The 20,062-nt window shown below is 43.8% G+C and overlaps 1 long non-coding RNA gene across 1 annotated transcript; it reads right to left on the bottom strand.

Moving 5' to 3' along the window:
* Nucleotides 1-10,641: 10,641 nt before the first annotated feature.
* LOC134439895 (uncharacterized) lies at nt 10,642-13,182 on the bottom strand. Its single transcript, XR_010032891.1, has 4 exons — nt 13,097-13,182; nt 11,703-11,794; nt 11,280-11,437; nt 10,642-10,783 (listed from the first exon to the last, which is right to left on the bottom strand). It is a non-coding gene; the product is annotated as an uncharacterized LOC134439895 (long non-coding RNA).
* Nucleotides 13,183-20,062: the final 6,880 nt, after the last annotated feature.

The raw sequence follows: 20,062 nt of genomic DNA, 5'->3' as shown, positions 1-20,062 counted from the left end.
CCAAGTTAAACTCACTTGCAAGGCTCTCATAGCGGTGCGTCAACTCTCCTGGCTGTTTCCCGGTGTTTCCCAATTTACATAAATAATGCAGAGAAACGAGCGAATCACGAAAGGCTTTCTGTGTTTCGTCACGTCGAAAGAAGGCGCTACCCACAAAGGTTTATATCGACCCATTTATCTAAAAATATGTTGAGTAATTTTTTTCTGCTTGTTTTCAAAACAAGCAACGTCTGGTGGCCCGAAACATAGCTTAGCTTAGCTATCAGCTGGTTGCTACTCTCAGGTACACACACAGCACAAAGCCTCATACATAAAGCCAGCTCACTCTGGTTGCTCCGTGCCTGCAGCTCGCCTAGGGGTCGCTGTCGAAAGAGCACAGCCCTGAATGGAGCCTGCACGCCTCCGTTGGCGCCCCTATAGTGCAGTACCACCCGGGGAAGTGGCGACTCTGTTTCCCATTACATTCTCTCCAAGAACTGGAGGACTGAGCCAATCAGAGACGCGTTTCTTCGAGAGCAGGAGGAGTGAGCCAATCAGAGACGCATTTCCACGAGAAACACGGAACACTCTCTCGTTTCTCCACAAGCCACCTTGCCAGCTTGCAAAAACGTCTTGAAACAAAGCAACCAGAATGTTTTTTAAAACAGGACCAACGCGTAACACATTCAATAACAATTGGGAACACGGCAATATTAATTAAATGACGTTGAGAGGCCATCTTTAAGACTCATTGGCCTACTGCCACACTGCCTGCAACGCCCCCTTCCAAAGGGCTTTCACTCCATGCAGCGATTGGTGCTGTGAAAGACTGACTGAAAAGCCTCGGCTACGTAAAAACTAGAGATGCACCAGATCCTGATTTTTAGGTAACTGCAGGATACCAGATCCGCTGCTTAAGATCCTGCCGCATCCGGATAGTCTGAAAAACCCTATTATCCTACCGGATCCGGAACCGGATCTTGGATCCTGTACATCTCTAATTTTTATTTAATTCATGTTGATTTTTTTTTAATGTTCAATTTTCAATTAATCATGCAAAGTTTACTAGTGTTGCGCCTCCTCTGGGTTGATATTTAGCATGGCAATTAAGGATAATACGATAGCAAGCACGTGCACTCCAATACGGCAGGGGAGGCACGGCCTCACCAGCCACACGTGAGAATGATGAGCTGCAGTAAATGTGAATAATAGTAACTGTCAGAGTTTCAAAAGCGAGAACCCAAATGCAGCACACAAACGAAGGTATGGGAAAGGTTGGGGTTTATTTGCACTACAAAAGGACCAAATGTAACGAAGATTAATTGCAAAACAAAAACCCACGAGGGGGAAAACATAAATCTAGAAGACAGAAAACTTAAACTTAGAAACAAAACACTTACTAGACTGGTAACACTTTACTTTACGGATCACTAATAAGGTGTTAATTTAATAGTAATTTCTCAGTAATTTCAGTCTAATTTTATGGTAATAACTGCTTGTTATTAGTAATAACAGCAAAATAACCATATGGTTTCCAGTGCAATTACACTATAATTTCTCATTAATAACAGCAAAAATAACCATACAGTTTCCAGTGCAATTGTGCTGTAGTTTCTAGTTAATAGTAGGCTAATGGAAACAGCTACTGTGTCATCATAGTAGTTAGGTGGTAGGTATGCCAGTAACTAAACGGTATCAGCCAAAGTAGTTTCATACTAATTAGGCTACATCAGGGCCGTAATGTGCAATATTTCCTCTTCCTATGTTATTGCATAGAAACGACCACCCAAGCATCCTTGTATTATTTCTGCTTAATTACCTTGTAAACAATTGAGTAGTTATATGGAAATAAGATAGAATCAGGGCCGTAAAATGCATTATCACCTATTCCACTCAATTTTATGGAAATTACATATTTTCATGGTCTTAAAATGTCTTATTTCCACTCAATTACTTAGTTATTATCATTTTTAGTACAATATAGACTAGCCTACTATGAAGTGATTCAAGTACACAGACAAACACATTGTGTGCAAAACTTTATTTATTTTTCCAATCAGTTATGAGATTCATGTTCACTGATGTGAGGTTGTCAATCTGCCACCATCCAGAGGAAGTCCTGTGAACACAAATTAACAGACAAGTCAACTGCAAGACCGGTTTCACCACGTTTATTTTTTTATGTTATCAATTCACCATCGCTAAATTTGCTTCTGAAATGCAGTACCATGTTAAATGCACGTTGTAAATCTTCCTCAGGCTGACATCGTTGCTGATTTACAAAGGGAAACTCTAGCCAGCACCTAGCTTCAGTCATTGAAAACATGGTGGGCAGAGCTAGCTAGAACTAGTGGTTTCCATTGTAAATGTACCTCTGTATGCTATGCCATTTCAGCACAAACACGGCTGAAAAGACGTGTTTGCAATGTATACAGTTAAAATCCTTCAATGCTCAGAGACAAAATGAAAGCAGGTTAAAGCTAGAACTACATTAAAAGTTCGTTGTCAGGAAGCTTACCTTGCCTGGCTCTGCTGCACTGAAGTTGAACTAGCTCGCGGTGGCGGCGAGTCCTGTTGTTGCTAGGCAACGAAAGTTTGGTTACTGCAGAACAGAAGCGTCTCAATCAGTATACTTCTGTACTTCAAACACACTCGTTCTAGTTGTACGCTGCTCGCTCTGCTTGCAGTATGGCTCAGAGACGCTGACGTTGTTTAATTGAGTACACTGACACACAAGGGTGAAGTTTGAGACGTACGACAGAGTGCTCCAGCAACCAGGGTAACTTTCAAGGTGAGCTAAAATGGTCTTGGTGTTGATTTCATCCACCTTCAATCGTCGAATTACTTTAGCCTTATGCAAACACGTTTTATGAGTTAGTGTTAGGTTTCTGTTTGTTCTGGAAATGAAACGGCATACAGAAGTACCTTTACAATGAAAAACACTAGCTAGCTCTGCCCACCATGTTTTCAATGACTGAAGCTAGGTGCTAGCTAGAGTTTGCCTTTGTAAATCAGCAACGATGTCAGCCTGAGGAAGATTTACAACGTGCATTTAACATGGTACTGCATTTCAGAAGCAAATTTAGCGATGGTGAATTGATAACATAAAAAAATAAACATGGTGAAACCGGTCTTGCAGTTGACTTGTCTGTTTGTTTGTGTTCACAGGACTTCCTCTGGATGGTGGCAGATTGACAACCTCACATCAGTGAACATGAATCTCATAACTGATTGGAAAAATAAATAAAGTTTTGCACACAATGTGTTTGTCTGTGTACTTGAATCACTTCATAGTAGGCTAGTCTATATTGTATTAAAAATGATAATAACTAAGTAATTGAGTGGAAATAAGAAATAAGACATTTTAAGACCATGAAAATATGTAATTTCCATAAAATTGTGTGGAATAGGTGATAATGCATTTTACGGCCCTGATTCTATCTTATTTCCATATAACTACTCAATTGTTTACAAGGTAACTAAGCAGAAATAATACAAGGATGCTTGGGTGGTCGTTTCTATGCAATAACATAAGAAGAGGAAATATTGCACATTACGGCCCTGATGTAGCCTAATTAGTATGAAACTACTTTGGCTGATACCGTTTAGTTACTGGCATACCTACCACCTAACTACTATGATGACAGAGTAGCTGTTTCCATTAGCCTACTATTAACTAGAAACTACAGCATAATTGCACTGGAAACTGTATGGTTATTTTTGCTGTTATTAATGAGAAATTATAGTGTAATTGCGCTGGAAACCATATGGTTATTTTGCTGTTATTACTAATAACAAGCAGTTATTACCATAAAATTAGACTGAAATTACTGAGAAATTACTATGAAATTAACACCTTATTAGCGATCCGTAAAGTAAAGTGTTACCACTAGACTTCTCAGAGATTTTCAGACGAACAAGGTATGGTAAGACAATGACGCAACAAGGAATAACTGAAACACGACGGCTTAAATACACAGAAAGAAATTACAAGAAAACACAAGATAGGGCAGAACGTAACAGGGCACAGGTGGGCAGACAACGAGGGAACAAATCAGAAGCGAATGATCAAGGGCAGACAATGGGATAATAAGCAACAATCAGACAGAAGGCAGACAGACAAATGAGGAGGCACATGACACACAAGAACAGGTGAAAGCAATGACAGCAAGCAGGCATGGACAACGAGGAAATCAGAAGAGGGCCAGGTACGAGATGAAAACAATAACGAGAGCTAAACAAGGCAAAGACAAGTGGAGCAGGTGACACAAACAAAGGGGCGGGGCAGAACACATGACAGGAAAACAAAAGCACATGGACAGAGGTGACAGGACTAAAACGTAAACAAAACACAAGGAAACCAAAACGGGCAAGAATCAGATCACAAGGGGAGAGACAGTGAAACATGACCACAAAACAACAACACAAAGTCCAGATCGTGACAGTACCCCCCCCTCAAGGGACGGCTCCCAGACGGCCCAAACAAAGTCCAGTAAGGTCAGGGGGGGCACGTCGGGTCGCAGCAGGGGCATGAAAACGAGGGCATAGGACAGGCCTAGGGCAAGGGGTAGGCACAGGTGCCTCTTGGCAATGGGCAGATTCTCGGCAATGGGCAGATTCTCGGCAATGGGCAGAGACAGGAGAGCAGGAGGACTCAGAGGGGCAGGCCGACACAGACACGGGACGGGCAGAGGCCGACAAAGGTTCAGGGGTAGACGTTGCAGTGTGGGGAACAGTCACAGGAACAAACACATGGACTTTGACGGGCACGGTGACTGGGACAGTGACAGGAGTGGGGACAGAGATGAAGATGGGGAAGGGCATAGTCACAGTAACATTGGTGAGCACAGGCATGGGGGAGCGAGAAAAAAAGACGTAGACAGGTAGATGGACGGGGGTCGGAACGGACACAGGAATGGGCACTTGGACACAAACCGGGACAGATACTAGGACAGTGACAGGCACGGTCACCGGAATGGTGACTGGCACGGGAACAAGGATGGTTTTGGTAGACTCTGAGTTAAGGTGGGTAGAGGGAGCAGACTGGGCCACAGGGGGCGGAGCAGGAACACGCTGGGAGGCGAGAGCAGGATCAGGGGCGGCGCCGACTGGAGCTGGGGCTTCGCCGACTGGAGCTGGGGAGGCGCCGACTGGCTCTGGAGAGGCGCCGACTGGCTCTGGAGAGGCGCCGACTGGCTCTGGAGAGGCGCCGACTGGCTCTGGAGCTGGAGAGGCGCCGACTGGAGCTGGAGCTGGAGCGGCGCCGACTGGAACTCGGGAGGCGCCGACAGCAAGAGAAGGGGCAGTGCTCACAGAAGTGAGGGCGGCACCAGCAGGAACGGAGGAGGCGGCCACAGGAACGGAGGGGGTCTTGGCCGCACTGGGGGTCTCGACTGCGGCGGGGGTCTCGGCCGTGCTGGGGGTCCTGGGTGCAGCAGGGGTCTCGGCCGAAGCGACGTCCTCGGCGGTCCCGGCCGCAGTGAGGGTCCCTGCCGAAGCGACGGCTTTGGGGGTCCCGGCCACAGTGGGGGTCTCGACCGAAGCGACGTCCTCGGGGGTCCCGGCCGCAGTGGGGGTCTCGGCCGAAGCGACGTCCTCGGGGGTCCCGGCCGCAGTGGGGGTCTCGGCCGAAGCGACGTCCTCGGCGGTCCCGGCCAGAACGGGGGTCTCGGCAGGAGCGGGGGTCTCGGGGGTCTCGGCAGGAGCGGGGGTCTCGGCAGGAGCGGGGGTCTCGGGGGTCTCGGCAGGAGCAGGGGTCTTGGCAGGAGCAGGGGTCCCGGGAGGCTCGGCAGGAGCAGGGGTCCCGGGAGGCTCGGCAGGAGCAGGGGTCTCGGGAGGAGCGGTGTCGTGGGGAGTCCCGGGAGGCTTGGGGTCGGGCGGACCTCTTGGCGGGTCTGGGTCGAGCGGACCTCTCTGCGGCTCTGGGTCTTGTGTCGCAGCGGCGAGGTCCGGCTCAGGATCAGGCAGAGCAATAGTCATGGCTGACCTCTCCTCCGCAGCCAGCAGGGTTTGAAGGGACTCCTCCAGCTGGTCCATTCTCTGCTGCGTAGGGGTCAGACCGAACTGAAGGAGCCATGGCCTTCTTTGCAGCACACCCCTGATGACATTGACTGCCACTAGCTGCCTCCTTGTGTTCCCCAGGGTGTAGATAACAGGGGACAGCCTCTCCAGCAGGTCGTAAAAGTCCTCCAAGTGCTGGAAGCAGGTAGAGATCTCTGGCTGGGGCTGGTCGGGCGGGCAGACAGAGCTGGCAGTCTCGGGTTGGGCCGGCGGGCTGGCAGTCTCGGGTTGGGCCGGCGGGCTGGCAGTCTCGGGTTGGGCCGGCGGGCTGGCAGTCTCGGGTTGGGCCGGCGGGCTGGCAGTCTCGGGTTGGGCCGGCGGGCTGGCAGGCTCGGGCTGAGGCTGGGGTTGAAGCTGGGTGTTCGCACTCTGGTGGGGTGACATCTGCACGCACTCTAGTGGGGTGACATCTGCAGGTTCCTCCAGGGGGACAGGTCGGCAGCCCTTCCGGCGCCGATTGCGTCGCCTCCTCCTGGGGCTTGGTGGAACGTCCATCCATTCAGACCCGTCGTCGGAGTCCGAACCTGACACATACCAGTCCTCGTAGGGGAATGGTTCGGGGTCCCAGCTGGAGAAGACACTCCTCCTCGATCGGCCCCGAATGGCCAACCTTGACCCCAGGAAAGGGTCAGAGGAGATTCTGGGGGGAGTGCACATAGAGTCTCGGATGTGCATGTAGCCAACACGCAGTGATGGAAACCTCTGGCGTGAAGCCTTAGCTAAGTGTGCTGCTGGGTTCTCAGTTGGTTGCGTCATTCTGTCAGAGTTTCAAAGCGAGAACCCAAATGCAGCACACAAACGACGGTATGGGAAAGGTTGGGGTTTATTTGAACTACAAAAGGACCAAATGTAACAAAGATTCATTCCAAAACAAAAACCCACGAGGGGGAAAACATTAATTTAGAAAACAGAAAACTTAAACTTAGAAACAAAACACTTACTAGACTTCTCAGGGATTTTCACACGAACAAGGTATGGTAAGACAATGACGCAACAAGGAATAACTGAAACACGACGGCTTAAATACACAGAAAGAAATCACAAGAAAACACACGATAGGGCAGAACCTAACAGGGCACAGGTGGGCAAACAACGAGGGAACAAATCAGAAGGGAATGATCAAGGGCAGACAATGGGATAATAAGCAACAATCAGACAGAAGGCAGACAGACAAATGAGGAGGCACATGACACACAAGAACAGGTGAAAGCAATGACAGCAAGCAGGCATGGACAACGAGGAAATCAGAAGAGGGCCAGGTACGAGATGAAAACAATAACGAGAGCTAAACAAGGCAAAGATAAGTGGAGCAGGTGACACAAACGAGGGGCGGGGCAGAACACATGACAGGAAAACAAAAGCACATGGACAGAGGTGACAGGACTAAAACGTAAACAAAACACAAGGAAACCAAAACGGGCAAGAATCAGATCACAAGGGGAGAGACAGTGAAACATGACCACAAAACAACAACACAAAGTCCAGATCGTGACAAGTAACAATAACTGCTATTGTTTTCGAGCATCTGCACCATAACTACCATTTGAGCAGTATTTAAACAGTTTCACTCATTTTCAATCATTTCCGTGGCCAAAATCGTAATATTTGCCCATTTCATGTCAAATTGCTCCGAATACGCTAAATTTGGGGCAACTCTGAACTCACCCCGGATTGCGCAATCCCTCGTTAACAAGCTTGAGCGCATGCGCCATTTTGCTCGTTCTGTGAATGCAACCTGGTAATATTGTATTAAACGTTTTTATACACTTAATAGAAGTATGTATGGTGTGCCCTCAATTCCTGATAATGTTCTACTATTTTCTACGGGTGATTATCATTTCTTTACTCTGAACGCTTTGGCATAACGCCCACTGAAAGATACAGTAGTGAGGCGAGCAGTAGCCTGGCCGCAGACTCCTTCTGGTGTTGAGAGTCATGCTGGCCAGTTACGTCATAGCGAATCTGAAGTTCACAATACAGTCAGTCGGTGTTGTTGGCTAGCTTGTTCACTTTGACTGCTACAAGTGGATTTCATAACGAAACTAAGAGCATTCTCAAAGTTGGATTTCCAAGGGGAAAATATCTGATAAAGAATGGAGGACCGACAGAGCTGAAGGGTTTAACTGCAGGTGACCGGTCAGAAAATTAGAACTACCCGATCATTTCAAAGTGAGTGGTACAACAGAAAAGATTTTTTGTTTCCCCTGTGTCTTGTTTGGCGAGAATGTGTGGAAGACCATTCGCATGGGATTTTACGACTTAACAATTTACTAAGGAGCCTCACGAAACACAAATCCCTGGCTACTCATATTCAATGCCAAATTGCTTTGGAGGACGTTTGGGACGTCTCGAATAGATGTGGCTTGGATGGACAGCACCGGCTAAAGTAACGTTAGCATGCACAACGACAAAGTGAATGAGAACCGTGAAAGAGCGGCGCATGGACCTGATGTACCAGTTAAGGTAAGACCAGTGTTTCCTATGTGTGTGAAGCCTGTGTTTGTGAGACCCGTGGGGAGAGAGAGAATCCGCCGTGATTCTGTCCGGTGTGGTAGCTTTTGTGATATGCACCGGATTCTCATGTGCCCTGTAACTGTTTGTAAAGTCGAGTACAGGGTACCGTTGAGGTAAGTCAAATATACCCGTGTAAGTACAAGACTCTGATCTAATTCCAAAGTGTAGGCATAACATAAATGACAGTCCCAAAATATTTGGTGACCATATCGAAGCTTGTGTAATCTCTGTTTATGTTGACATTCGCTTCCTGCCACACCTTTGTCCCACATCGCTTGCCGTAGCCTCGTACAAGTAGATGTAGGCCTACATTTGCACGAGAATCTGGTGCGTATCACAAAAGCTATCACACCGGTTTGTTCGCCGTGGTGCTCAGCGGTCTATATGACAGTGTTTCTCAACAGGGGTGCCGGGGCACCCTGGGGTGCCGCGGACCCCCCTCAGGGGTGCCGCGAAATCGTTGCTGATAAATAAATTATGTAATATAATACATATTCATCTAGATTGATAATTTAATGCCAGTCAGTGGAATCTTTCATCTGCCATTTATGCACAATAAAGTAAATATTGGTCACACCAGTCAGCTGCAACTTCAAACGTAGGTCGTGTGGCGTCTCCAAATGTGCTACTTTTCTAAGCTTGTGTGGTATCGGATGCGATGCTATGTTACGGCTTGTTGATTTGGGGTGCCTTGAAATTTGTCATGACCTGAAAGGGTGCCTCGCCTAAAAAAAGGTTGAGAAACACTGCTATATGACACCATGTTTTGAATCCTTTGTGTGTGTCTTTCATTGAGCATCCGCCGTGATGCTCCTGCTTGTGAATATTGGTGCTGTGTGGTTTACGTGAGACCACTGTTTGAATCCTGTGTGTGTGTGAGAGCAGTGGGCTGTGAAGGAGCTTACGCTCTCCACTACTCTCCCCTCCCCTCCCCTCCCCTCCTCCTCTCCTCTCCTCTCCTTTCATCTCCCCCCTCTCCTCTCTTCTCTCCTCTCCTCTCCCATCTTATCTCCTCTTCTCTCTTCTCCTATCCTCTCCCCCCTCCCTCTCCTCCTTTCTCCTCTCCTCTCCTCCTCTCTTCTCTCCCCTCCCCTCCCCTCCTCTCCTCTTCTCTCCTCTCCACTGCTCTGCTCTCCTGCTCTCTCTGCCGTGATGCTCCTGTTTGTCCTCCACATTGGTGCTGTGTGGTTTATGTGAGACCACTGTTTGAATCCTGTGTGTGTGTGTGTGTGTGTGTGTGTGTGTGTGTGTGTGTGTGTGTGTGTGTGTGTGTGTGAGAGAGAGAGAGATCTAATAGCATTTTCTCTACGGAAATGCAGCATGTTTTATTATGTAGGCCTAAGCTTACCTTATGTTAAGAAAGCTATGACATATGAAACTTATCGGTAGGCCTATTTGGTAAATTTACTAAAATGTACTTATTCTGTAGCTGTAGTATTATATATTTGAAAATCTGATATTGGAAAAGTCAGTGCCTCACCAGCCATAAAGTTGACCGCACGTCACTGTACAATAGCATATCGGCCCAAAAAATCAGCAGGTCACATCAGCCATCGGCTGACCACTAAATATCGGTATGGGCATAAAAAACCCATATCGGTCCGTCTCTACGTCAACAGTTTAGGTGGTAATTACACTTTAGGCTACTTAAGCTATACATTCTATGAATTTCCACGCCAGTGTACCCACAAATGCTGCTACAATGCTGCTACCTACCCTTATCAAAAAATCCTTAAGGAATCCAGTAAGGTAAATCCTGTAGGATCTCTATCAGATTTTGGAACCAAAATCCTACAGGAATCCTATTGGAATCCAGAAGGCAGAATCCTACAGGATTCCTTTAGGATTTCAATGTTCCTATAGGATTATTTGTTCCAAAATCTGATAGAAATCCAATAGGATTCTGATGGGATAATTCCTATAGGATTTATATTCCTATAGGATTTATTCTTATAGGATTTATATTCCTATAGGATTTATTCTTACAGGATTTCTATTCCTATAGGATTTGTATTCTGTGGGATTTATTATAATAGGATTTTAAAACATAGTTCACATAAACATAAAGCAAAAAAACAACACAGCAAATGAAATGGTCATATGCGAAATATATTTATTATTTCATTATTTGATCATTGTGTGGGTGTCATTTTTGCCTCATCTGAACAGTCCTGTGCCATTGCTTGCTTGATCATTGAAGTGTCCACATCAAATTTGTTTGTGAAGTAGTCTGAAAAAACAAACAAACAAACATACAGAGCAGACCAACACATGGAAAATTAAGACATGAGAAAATACATAGGCCTACTGAACAGACTTTAAAACTCTATTGAGAATCTGTGGCATGTGCGGGAGAGGGTTTTTTGTGTTGTTGAAAACAATGAGTGTAGCATGGATGGAAATCTTGTGACATTGTCAGACATTTACAGTGCATCCCGTAGGCTAAGTAATTCACATGTTTTGAGTGTCATGGGAAAAGCTACCTGTTTGTACTTTTGCACATAATTTTTTTTTGTCATAATGGGGTGTTGTGTGTACAATTTTGAGTAAAAGAAAGGCAAGCTGAGAAAGGAATTGAATCCATTGTGAATAAGGCTGTAACATAACAATGTGTGGAAAAAGTGAAGTGCTGACAGTACTTGCTGGATGTACTGTATAAAAACTATTTTTTGTCTGAGAACTTTGCTGTTTATGTAAGCAAGGTATTGTAGTGAAAAGGTACTCACTTATGAGGTTTTTTTTGTTGAATTTTACTGGTGGTTTTCCGCTATATGAGTGCATGGCTAGGACCTGCCTTCCAAAAACTGCCAACATATGGTCTGTCCCCCTCCTGGGGTCACTTCTTGTGGTTGTCTGTGATCTCTGTTGTCGGGCCTACTTGAACCTAAAACAAAACCAAAGCACAGGAAGAGAATAGTTACACTAATTTTAATGAACACCAAAACAGACTCTTGGCAGAGTTGTGATTACCTCATTCACTCTTTTTTTTCTTTCTTAAAGCCCATAGACTCTTAAGTTTTAACTCCAAGATGTATTCTAGATGATGAGTGACAGTATAGCAATCATTTCTGAATGTTAAGCAGTCATGCAATAATGCCACCAGGTCACATTTAACTTAATTATGATCTTATGTGTAGTTTTAGACTTACCGTTTTTCTTGCTATTCTCAAGTATTTCCATCTGGCACCAAGAAGGCTGATGTTCCTGTCTGTTTATCTGATTTTGACTTGTAGTGAATTCACTGTGAAAACAAGAGGGACCCATTCAGTGAAGGCAATATGAACTCAGGAGTTGCACTTATATTAAAAGTGATATAACTTACATTATAAAATGATAATGGCGTGGCATCTGGGGTCAGCGGTCCCAGAGCTTATTCTTGCTGCTCCCATTTCCCCTCATTGTAAAGAAAGTATTCAAATATGCCCTATGTTCAACAACTTCATGTAGCCACATTTCCGAGTAAACTAAGAGAACATGCCCTTCCTCCCGCCATGGGACATAGGGCCTAAATTTGAATAAATTCTTAGAAATGTGGGAACATGGGCCAGCAGGTATAAGCTGCGGGACCAATGGGCTGTGAGACCAATGGGCCTAAAAATGAATGTTAAGTCTTAGTGGGGACCATTGGGCTGTGGGAACATATAGACATGCACCCGTGGCATAGCACTTATAAGTTGAGGGCTACTATGGATGCCAGTGTAACGGAGGCTAACTAGCACAGAGTTGGCGTATAACGTTGGTAAACCTCCCTCCGATAGCTTCATACAGTCTCGTGCCGTTGGGCTGAGAGACTAGTCTCTTGGCCCAGCGGTATCGTACTGTGTCTCCCATTGCCGAACCGTTGTAGTTGACGAGGTCGCACGTTCGATCCCCGAGGGGGTGAACAGGTGCAAGATGACCTCCGTCACACCAGGCCATTATCATTTTATCTTACTTCCAGTGTTGGGCAAGTTACTCAAAACAGTAATGCATTACTGATTACATGTTACTGTCTTTTCAAAATAATCCCTTACACTTCACTATTACCATATTTGACATGTAAGGCATTACACTACTTTTGCATTACTTTAGTTACTTTCGCCAAAAGAACTGTAGGCCTAAATATGGATCTGGCAATTTATCACAGTGTAAATCAAGCTCATGAGTCATGACTTTTTCACCTCCCATCCAGGAGGTGTTTTTGGCAGCATTTAGACTAAACTACCAGGTTCAGGAATTGACTCTTTCTGACCCACCACACTAGATAAATCCCACTAAAATCCAGGACATTGCAATGTATTGTAACTTCAGTTATTTAGCATGGTAACTAAGTAAAATGTCAGCTTTTGCCCTGAAATGCCTTACATTGCTGTCTGCATTTCAGCGAAAAGTAATGCATTACAATAATTAATTACTTTTGTAATGCATTACTGCCCAACACTGCTCACTTCAAATGTCTAGTGGGAAAATGGAGAGATAACACTGAGGTGGTAAAGGCTGTGATGTGTGCTTGCAGTGGTGCATAGCAAGTTTGACAAAGAATAGATTATCATGATAAACTTACCATAATGTCCTTTCAGTCAGTCATCATGGGCCACTTGAATGGTTTGACAGCCCCAACTCCAGCAGGAAACTTGAGGACGTTACTGCAGAAATAGACCTACATTTTACACTGCGTCAGACTATAAACACACGACCAACATACAATGTGATATTGCAAACCATACAATATAAAACTAAATAAAAACTCACCTGACACCTGCTTGCTGGGTGGCTACGTTTCACACGTTAGCAAACTTGCTAACGGTAAGGTTACGGCAACACTTCAGAAGTCGGATATCGATTAGTAAACGCGTTGAAGAGGTCCTTCAAGTGACAGTATTACAGGCAAACATTTCGGCAAGTTAATTGAACGTTTTTTTTTATTTATTTTTTTTTAAATCAAGCCCGAGTTAGCCTACATCTCTAGTCCAAGCTACCTGAAAACGGTTGATATGCGACTGCAACGTCCGGTTTGTTTCCCTTGACAACCAAAATAATTTCAAACTTAGCTGCGCTCGCAGCTGTCTCTGGAATCTTATAGGAGACAATGAAAATCCTATTGGAATGTATATAAATCCTATAGGATTTTCGTAGACCTATAGAATCTTATGGGTAAAAACAAAAATCCTATTGGATTTTAGATGAATCCTATTGGATTTTCAGAATCCTATAGGAAAAACAGAAAATCCTAAAGGATTTTTTGATCAGGGTACCCCATCTACCACGTATATTGTTATTAATAATAAGGACTTCCAAGAATTCGCGATGTTGCGATTTGCAACTTTTTCGCAACTTCAATGAATTCCCGCGAATTCTGCGCGACAGCGCAACTTTAACCAATCACCGCGATTTCCCGCAACTTTGAACCAATCCATGTCCGTAACGTGTTGCGCTGACTTCAATGAGGTCGACAAACTTCCTTTCAAAGAAATTAGTTTGGATTCAATCTCCGTCGAAAAAAGAAGCAGAATGTCTGCCTCGAGTCACCTCCCAACTAAGATAGCAGCGAAGGACAGGGTTAAGCAGTTTCCAAATGTCCTCCACGAAAGCGGGGGCAAACTATTTTGTACACCTTGCAACCTAGTCGTTGAACATAGAAGGAAATCTACCATCCTCCGACATTTCGGAACTTCAAAGCACAACAAACGTGTGGCAACACAGCAAGTGGAACAGAAGACACTGAGGCAAATTACAGTGACTACCGCGGTGGCAAACAAAACCACTGCTACCGCCGAAAAAAAGAAGGTGAGTTCTTTGTGAGAGGTGCATGTGTTCGTAACTTGCTGACCAGCGGGTGTTAACTTCGGTGCACGTCATGTTACTAGGCTACATCATGGTACTCATCATGGGCTACAGCAGAGAACACCTCTACAATAACACCTAGCTGTCCAAGTTATCAAAGAAGCTGTCCAAGTTATCACTCGTCATCACTTAAATTGTCTTGGGCCGATTCAAAACTTAGTGCGTGAACATGCCGTGAGGAGGTCCTCCGAGGAAAATTCGTATCATAATAGCCTGACCAGAGAGTTCACCGAACCGCGTTTGTATCATACACTGACGGTTCACAAGGAAGAGTGCAGAGACTGGATAAAATTCACTCCTAGAATTTCTGAAGAATGGACACGGATGCTTAATCTCGATGGTGAGTGCTCGCATTTTAAAGGAACGTTGGTGGTGCCAAAATAATTTATTTCAGGCTATTTGCTTGGATGTTGCTGAAAGAAAGGAGACGTTCTTCATTGTGCAGCACTAGTGGGTAAGTCACTGTTTTGTCTGTGTTGCAGTAGTTTGCTACCAGAAATGCATCCCTAGGCCTATACCAAATTGAGTTTTATTGCTAGATTTGACCTCATTCAATTGGATCCTCATATCAGACGCATTTTTGTTTTCTGGTATTTGTTTTTAATAGCCAACACTTTCTTTATTAGCTAACCCTTTCTTATTTATCTATTTATTTCACAGACGGTATGACCTGTGTCTTGCAATGTCATCATCATGTTATAATTTTGTAACTAAATGTCACGTGTGTTTTTCTTTTCATTCAGAGGCTGAGAGAGTTTTGACGAGGCTTGGTTCTGTATCCAGGAGGCTTGGTTCTGTATCCAGGAGGCAGCGGCAGCAATGCCAGCTTCAGTGCGCACAGTCCTTTAAAAGAGACACCCAGCTAAGATTTTATTGCAAATTCTACACAGATTGCACTGCTCTACACATTTGGTTTTGGAAACGCTGTGTATTACTGTAAGTGTACAACAGGAGTGGGGAACCTTTTTCATTTGAAGGGCCACTTCAAATTACTCTGAGGGCCATGAAAGTCCCCAGAGGGCCGTACAATTAACACAAACTAGGATTTCCCCCTGCACTCTAGGCTATGAATGCAGCCACCTTAAAACAGACCTTACAGTATTTCTCAATTGGTTTTGTACATTTCTCACAACATAATAATCATTCTAAAAACTTCCTGTTCAATTGTGACTTCCTGTTGTTATCTGTGCACATGATAAAATACATTTCTCATAATTTTCAGCATTTAGCATGCTTTCATCACCATGCAGATGGTTGTGTACAATTCTCAGCTTTTTCGTACATTATCATTGCTTTTGTCATATCACTCAAAAAGCATTGTCCCTGAATACACAAAACTATCTCAAACCCCAAAACATTTAGGCCCTATGTCATAGTATAAGTCTTACCATGCAAAATGATTTACCAAGCTGCCATAATGTGTTAAGCACTGTATAATTTCCATTGGATTTTTGTCTATAAATGTGATCTGAATTGGTAAATTGCTCGCTGGTAAATATTGACTCTCTCTTATCAAAAGCAGTAGAAGGGAAAGAGAAAACAGGCGTGCAATACAACAATAGGCACTATACTGCATTACATTATTCTATGCCTCATGTGCCCTTCATAATTACGCTACACACAAAATTACAATATCTCCTTAGAATTTCACAACACTTTATACAGTATCAGTGTATTGTTTCAAAATTATTTATTTATTTTGCTTTACAGTTCTATATTTTTTATAATGGTCCTGCAAGACAAGTGAAAAGGGGTGGTAGGGGGCGCATTTTGACTCCTCAACCGAGTTGGCTATTTTTTCTATTTTGCAATGAGAAAACCTGTCAATAAATAGTTCATACTCTGAATGTATATCTAGTACAATTTCATCTGATCAATGAAATATAAAGTTGAAGTTACAACATTTCCCATCCATTCTAAACAACATTTCGCTTCAGAAAAGATCCTCAAGAGTGTACTAGTCAATTGACAACATGACAAATCGATTTGACTAGCTTGTCCATACACTATGACACAATGACTAACCATTCTGCTGGCACTGACACGTTCATTGACACAAAAACTGTTTTGAGCAAGACACTTGGTTTTGCAGGTCATCCACGGTGTTTTGCCATTTGTTAAAGCTGTTGTGAGAATGAATATTATGTTTTGCAAATTGCGAGAGAGATTCGAGAGATGTACAAAACCAATTGAGAAATACTGTAACTTCTATAGGTCCCTGAATATAACTTTCATTGTATTGCAAATGTAATTTCTAAGATTCATTTACAAAATATAGCATATTTCATATGAAGCTGCATAACATTAAAATTGTCTCGGGGGGCTGAATAACACGGCCTCAAGGCCCGCAAACGGCCCTCCAGACATAGCTTCCCCACCCCTGGTTTACACCAATACAGCAAATTCATGGTGACACTACAATGACCTTGGCTATTTGGTTGTTTCTAGTGTTTACGTACTGTCACAAAGCAGTCTTACAAACACATTTATTTATCTCTTTATCAACATTGAGGTTCTCGTATCACCTTTCCCCATTCTATTCCCAAGTCAAAAATGTGCTCATAGAAACAACTTAAAGGCATAATGCCCTTTACTTTTAACATGGGTCTTCTTTGTAAACTTTGAAAGTGTATATTCTTAAAGTAGGCTATATTATTTTTCTATATTAGTAAATAATGAGTTTCCCATAATGCGCAATGCCTGAAAGTCTGTTTCCCAGTGTGTTGTTACCCAATATTTTTTCCATTTTTTTTCCATGTTTTTAAATAATAACCCTTCCTGCCTTTTTTGACTGTATGATAACATTGCATTTCAATATAAAATAGAGCAATATAACAGACAATCACCTTTCTTGAAAAGTGTGAAAACAAAATGGGACAATAAAATCAAAGTATTGCACAAACTGGTGTGCACATTTTGCAGTCTGTGTCACATATAATAAGTGATACATTTATTGGGTAAATTTAACTTCATAATGAAGTAATTTTAAACAGAATATTGGGGCTGTATAACCCAAATGTAGGATAATTTTATGACTCAACAATGAAGTACATTCAATATAACGGTTTGGTTAGAAATAACCCCACATTTGAGTTAATTACTTTACTCAACCTGTTGGGTTGAAATGCATAACCCAATGCATTGTATAAATACAACCCAATGCAAGGTTGGTCCAATAGTTACCCAGCACGGTAGTAAGAATTGGGTTATTTTCAACCCATCCTTTTTATGGGTGTATAAATCTGTAGTGCAGTGGTTTTCAAAGTGGGGACCGTGAGGAAATGCTGGGGGGGACAGGATAAGTGAAAGCCCAACTCCCATTGTCATTGTGACACAGCACAGAAGTGAACACAGCACACTGCACACAACGAAATTGCATTTATGCCTCGCCAGGGGGCAGCCCCCAATGGCGCCCCAAGAGAGCAGTGCAGTGGGGCGGTACCATGCTCAGGGGACCTTCTGGAGGAGGACGGTGGAGAGCACTGGTGAATTACTCTCCCCCACCAACCTGGCGGGTCGGGAGTCGGAAACCTTTCGGCTACAAGTCTGACGCCCTAACCAACCCATGACTGCCCTAAGTATTGCTATTCCTTTTCCTACTGATATTTTATATATCCTAGTGGGACACTGCCTCACAGGCCCTACACTAGATATGGGTAAACTCAGCCTCGGGGGCCACATGCGGCCCCCAAAGCCTTTTCAATAGAGGTGCTCCGATTGCTCGGCTGCCGATCATGACCGGCCGATAATGGCCAAAAATAGCCTGATCGGTGATCGGAAAAACATGCCGATCAAAAAACCGATCGAGAGATATTAAATTCCTCACGCAACCATTTGCCTTTATACCTGGCGCTGCATGTAGGCGCTGGCTCTGCACAGCTGCAACTGCACCAAAAGAAGGCATCTTTGCTTGTCTATAACTTTTCGCCATTCCCCCCTTCATTTCCACCATTCATAACCATATCTGCATCAACAATGATCTGATTTTCCGATCCATGCGCCGTTTACCTGACAATGTAATTTGCGATTGAGAACTCGCTAGTGAGCCATGTTACGTTATAACCTGTGTAGTTGCCTTGGTCAGCACGCGACAACTTCACGTTGTCAGCACAAACATGTCAATTATTGTTTTCAAAGTTGTAATTTGCAGTCAGTCGATTAGTTTGATAGTCGCTGAAACACCAAACGGCGACAGATGTGGTTAAAACTTGAGAGAGAGATTCAGAACGGTAGTGGAGCACTGCAACTGTGGACGGTGACAGAGAGGGGAGGGGCTCTCCTCACGAGGCTGCTCATTTAAAGCGACAGGTTGTTTTTTTCTCGTATGTGGAAGACTATTTGATGTAATGTTATTCAATCTTAAATAGTTTAGTTATTCTATGCAATAACTTATACATTGATTAATACTGTAGACTGTATTACCAACACTAGTCTGAAAGATAATAATAATAATAATAATAATAGCCTAATAATAATAATAATAATAATAATAGCCTAATAATAGACATGTGCAAATTAAGATTGATTGGTTTATGGGCAGAAATGGTATTCAATAAGGATAATTAATAGGCTATTAAAAAAATAGGAAATAATTTTTGTGATCGGCAATGATCGGTAATCGGCAGATAAAGATTTTTGGTGATCGGTATCGGTGATCGGGCCAAAAAATGGTGATCGGAGCACCTCTACTTTTCAAGAAAGGCAACTTTTTAATCCAAATTCAAACAGTTACTCAACATTCTTAAAATGCAACCTAAAACAAGAGTCTTACGGATTTAAGGTTAACCAAAGACATAGGCTTCATCTAAATACATTTAATTACAATGTGCAGGAATATCATTGCTGCCAAGTTACTTCAGCGTACACTGTTTTATTATTGACATGGGCAAATTGCCCAATGTGGCCCTCTGGACGAAATAATTGCCCACCCCTACACTATGGTCGTGAAAGCGGGTAGGCCTACACAGAAAAAATAGTGTGGTGGCACAACCCATTTAAGGGGGGCCTTGGCTGGAATCTACTAGTAGCCTACATCGGGGAGTGGACCTTAACATCGTAAAGTTTGGGGACCACTGCTGTAGCCTACCAAGCCTGTATGCTCACATTCACCCTTTGCATGCATGACAACACAATTGCTGATCATGATTTGCTAAAGAAGTTCCCAAGCACATACACACAAGAGTCCACACAGCAGGGACTATAATAGTCAATATATATAATAGACCATATACAATAGACAATAATTGTCCTCCCTTGCCTGCTTGTATGATCCCATGATGTCACTGACGACAGAAAATGAATTCAATATCTTAAAAAAAAAAACAATTCCAATGCAATTTTCTCATTTGCAAAAACATCACCCCAAAAGTTGCTGTCAATGTTGTGGCTAGGCTGTAGAGGATGACATTTTTCGGGAATTCCCGCGAGACACGTGATTCCCGCGGGATTCACGTGAAACAGGAGTCAACATTAAGGGCGTTCGTGATGGCATATTTTTGACGAAGTTGAAAATTTGCTAGGCAGCGAGCATGCTCAGTGTGTCCGCGTGAAGCATCATGGTTAGAATTTGCCGTTCACGACGCAGTTGAAGGGAGTGACCTCTGCGCGGCAGTCGTGTCACATGGCGTTGAACCATCGCGGGAACAAAAGTTCTGTCAAGCTGCCACGCAGTTACAAAAAGCTACTG

This window comes from Engraulis encrasicolus, chromosome 23 (genome assembly GCF_034702125.1).
Source record: "Engraulis encrasicolus isolate BLACKSEA-1 chromosome 23, IST_EnEncr_1.0, whole genome shotgun sequence".
Lineage (NCBI taxonomy): Eukaryota > Metazoa > Chordata > Actinopteri > Clupeiformes > Engraulidae > Engraulis > Engraulis encrasicolus.
This window is presented reverse-complemented; position numbering and strand designations above follow the sequence as displayed.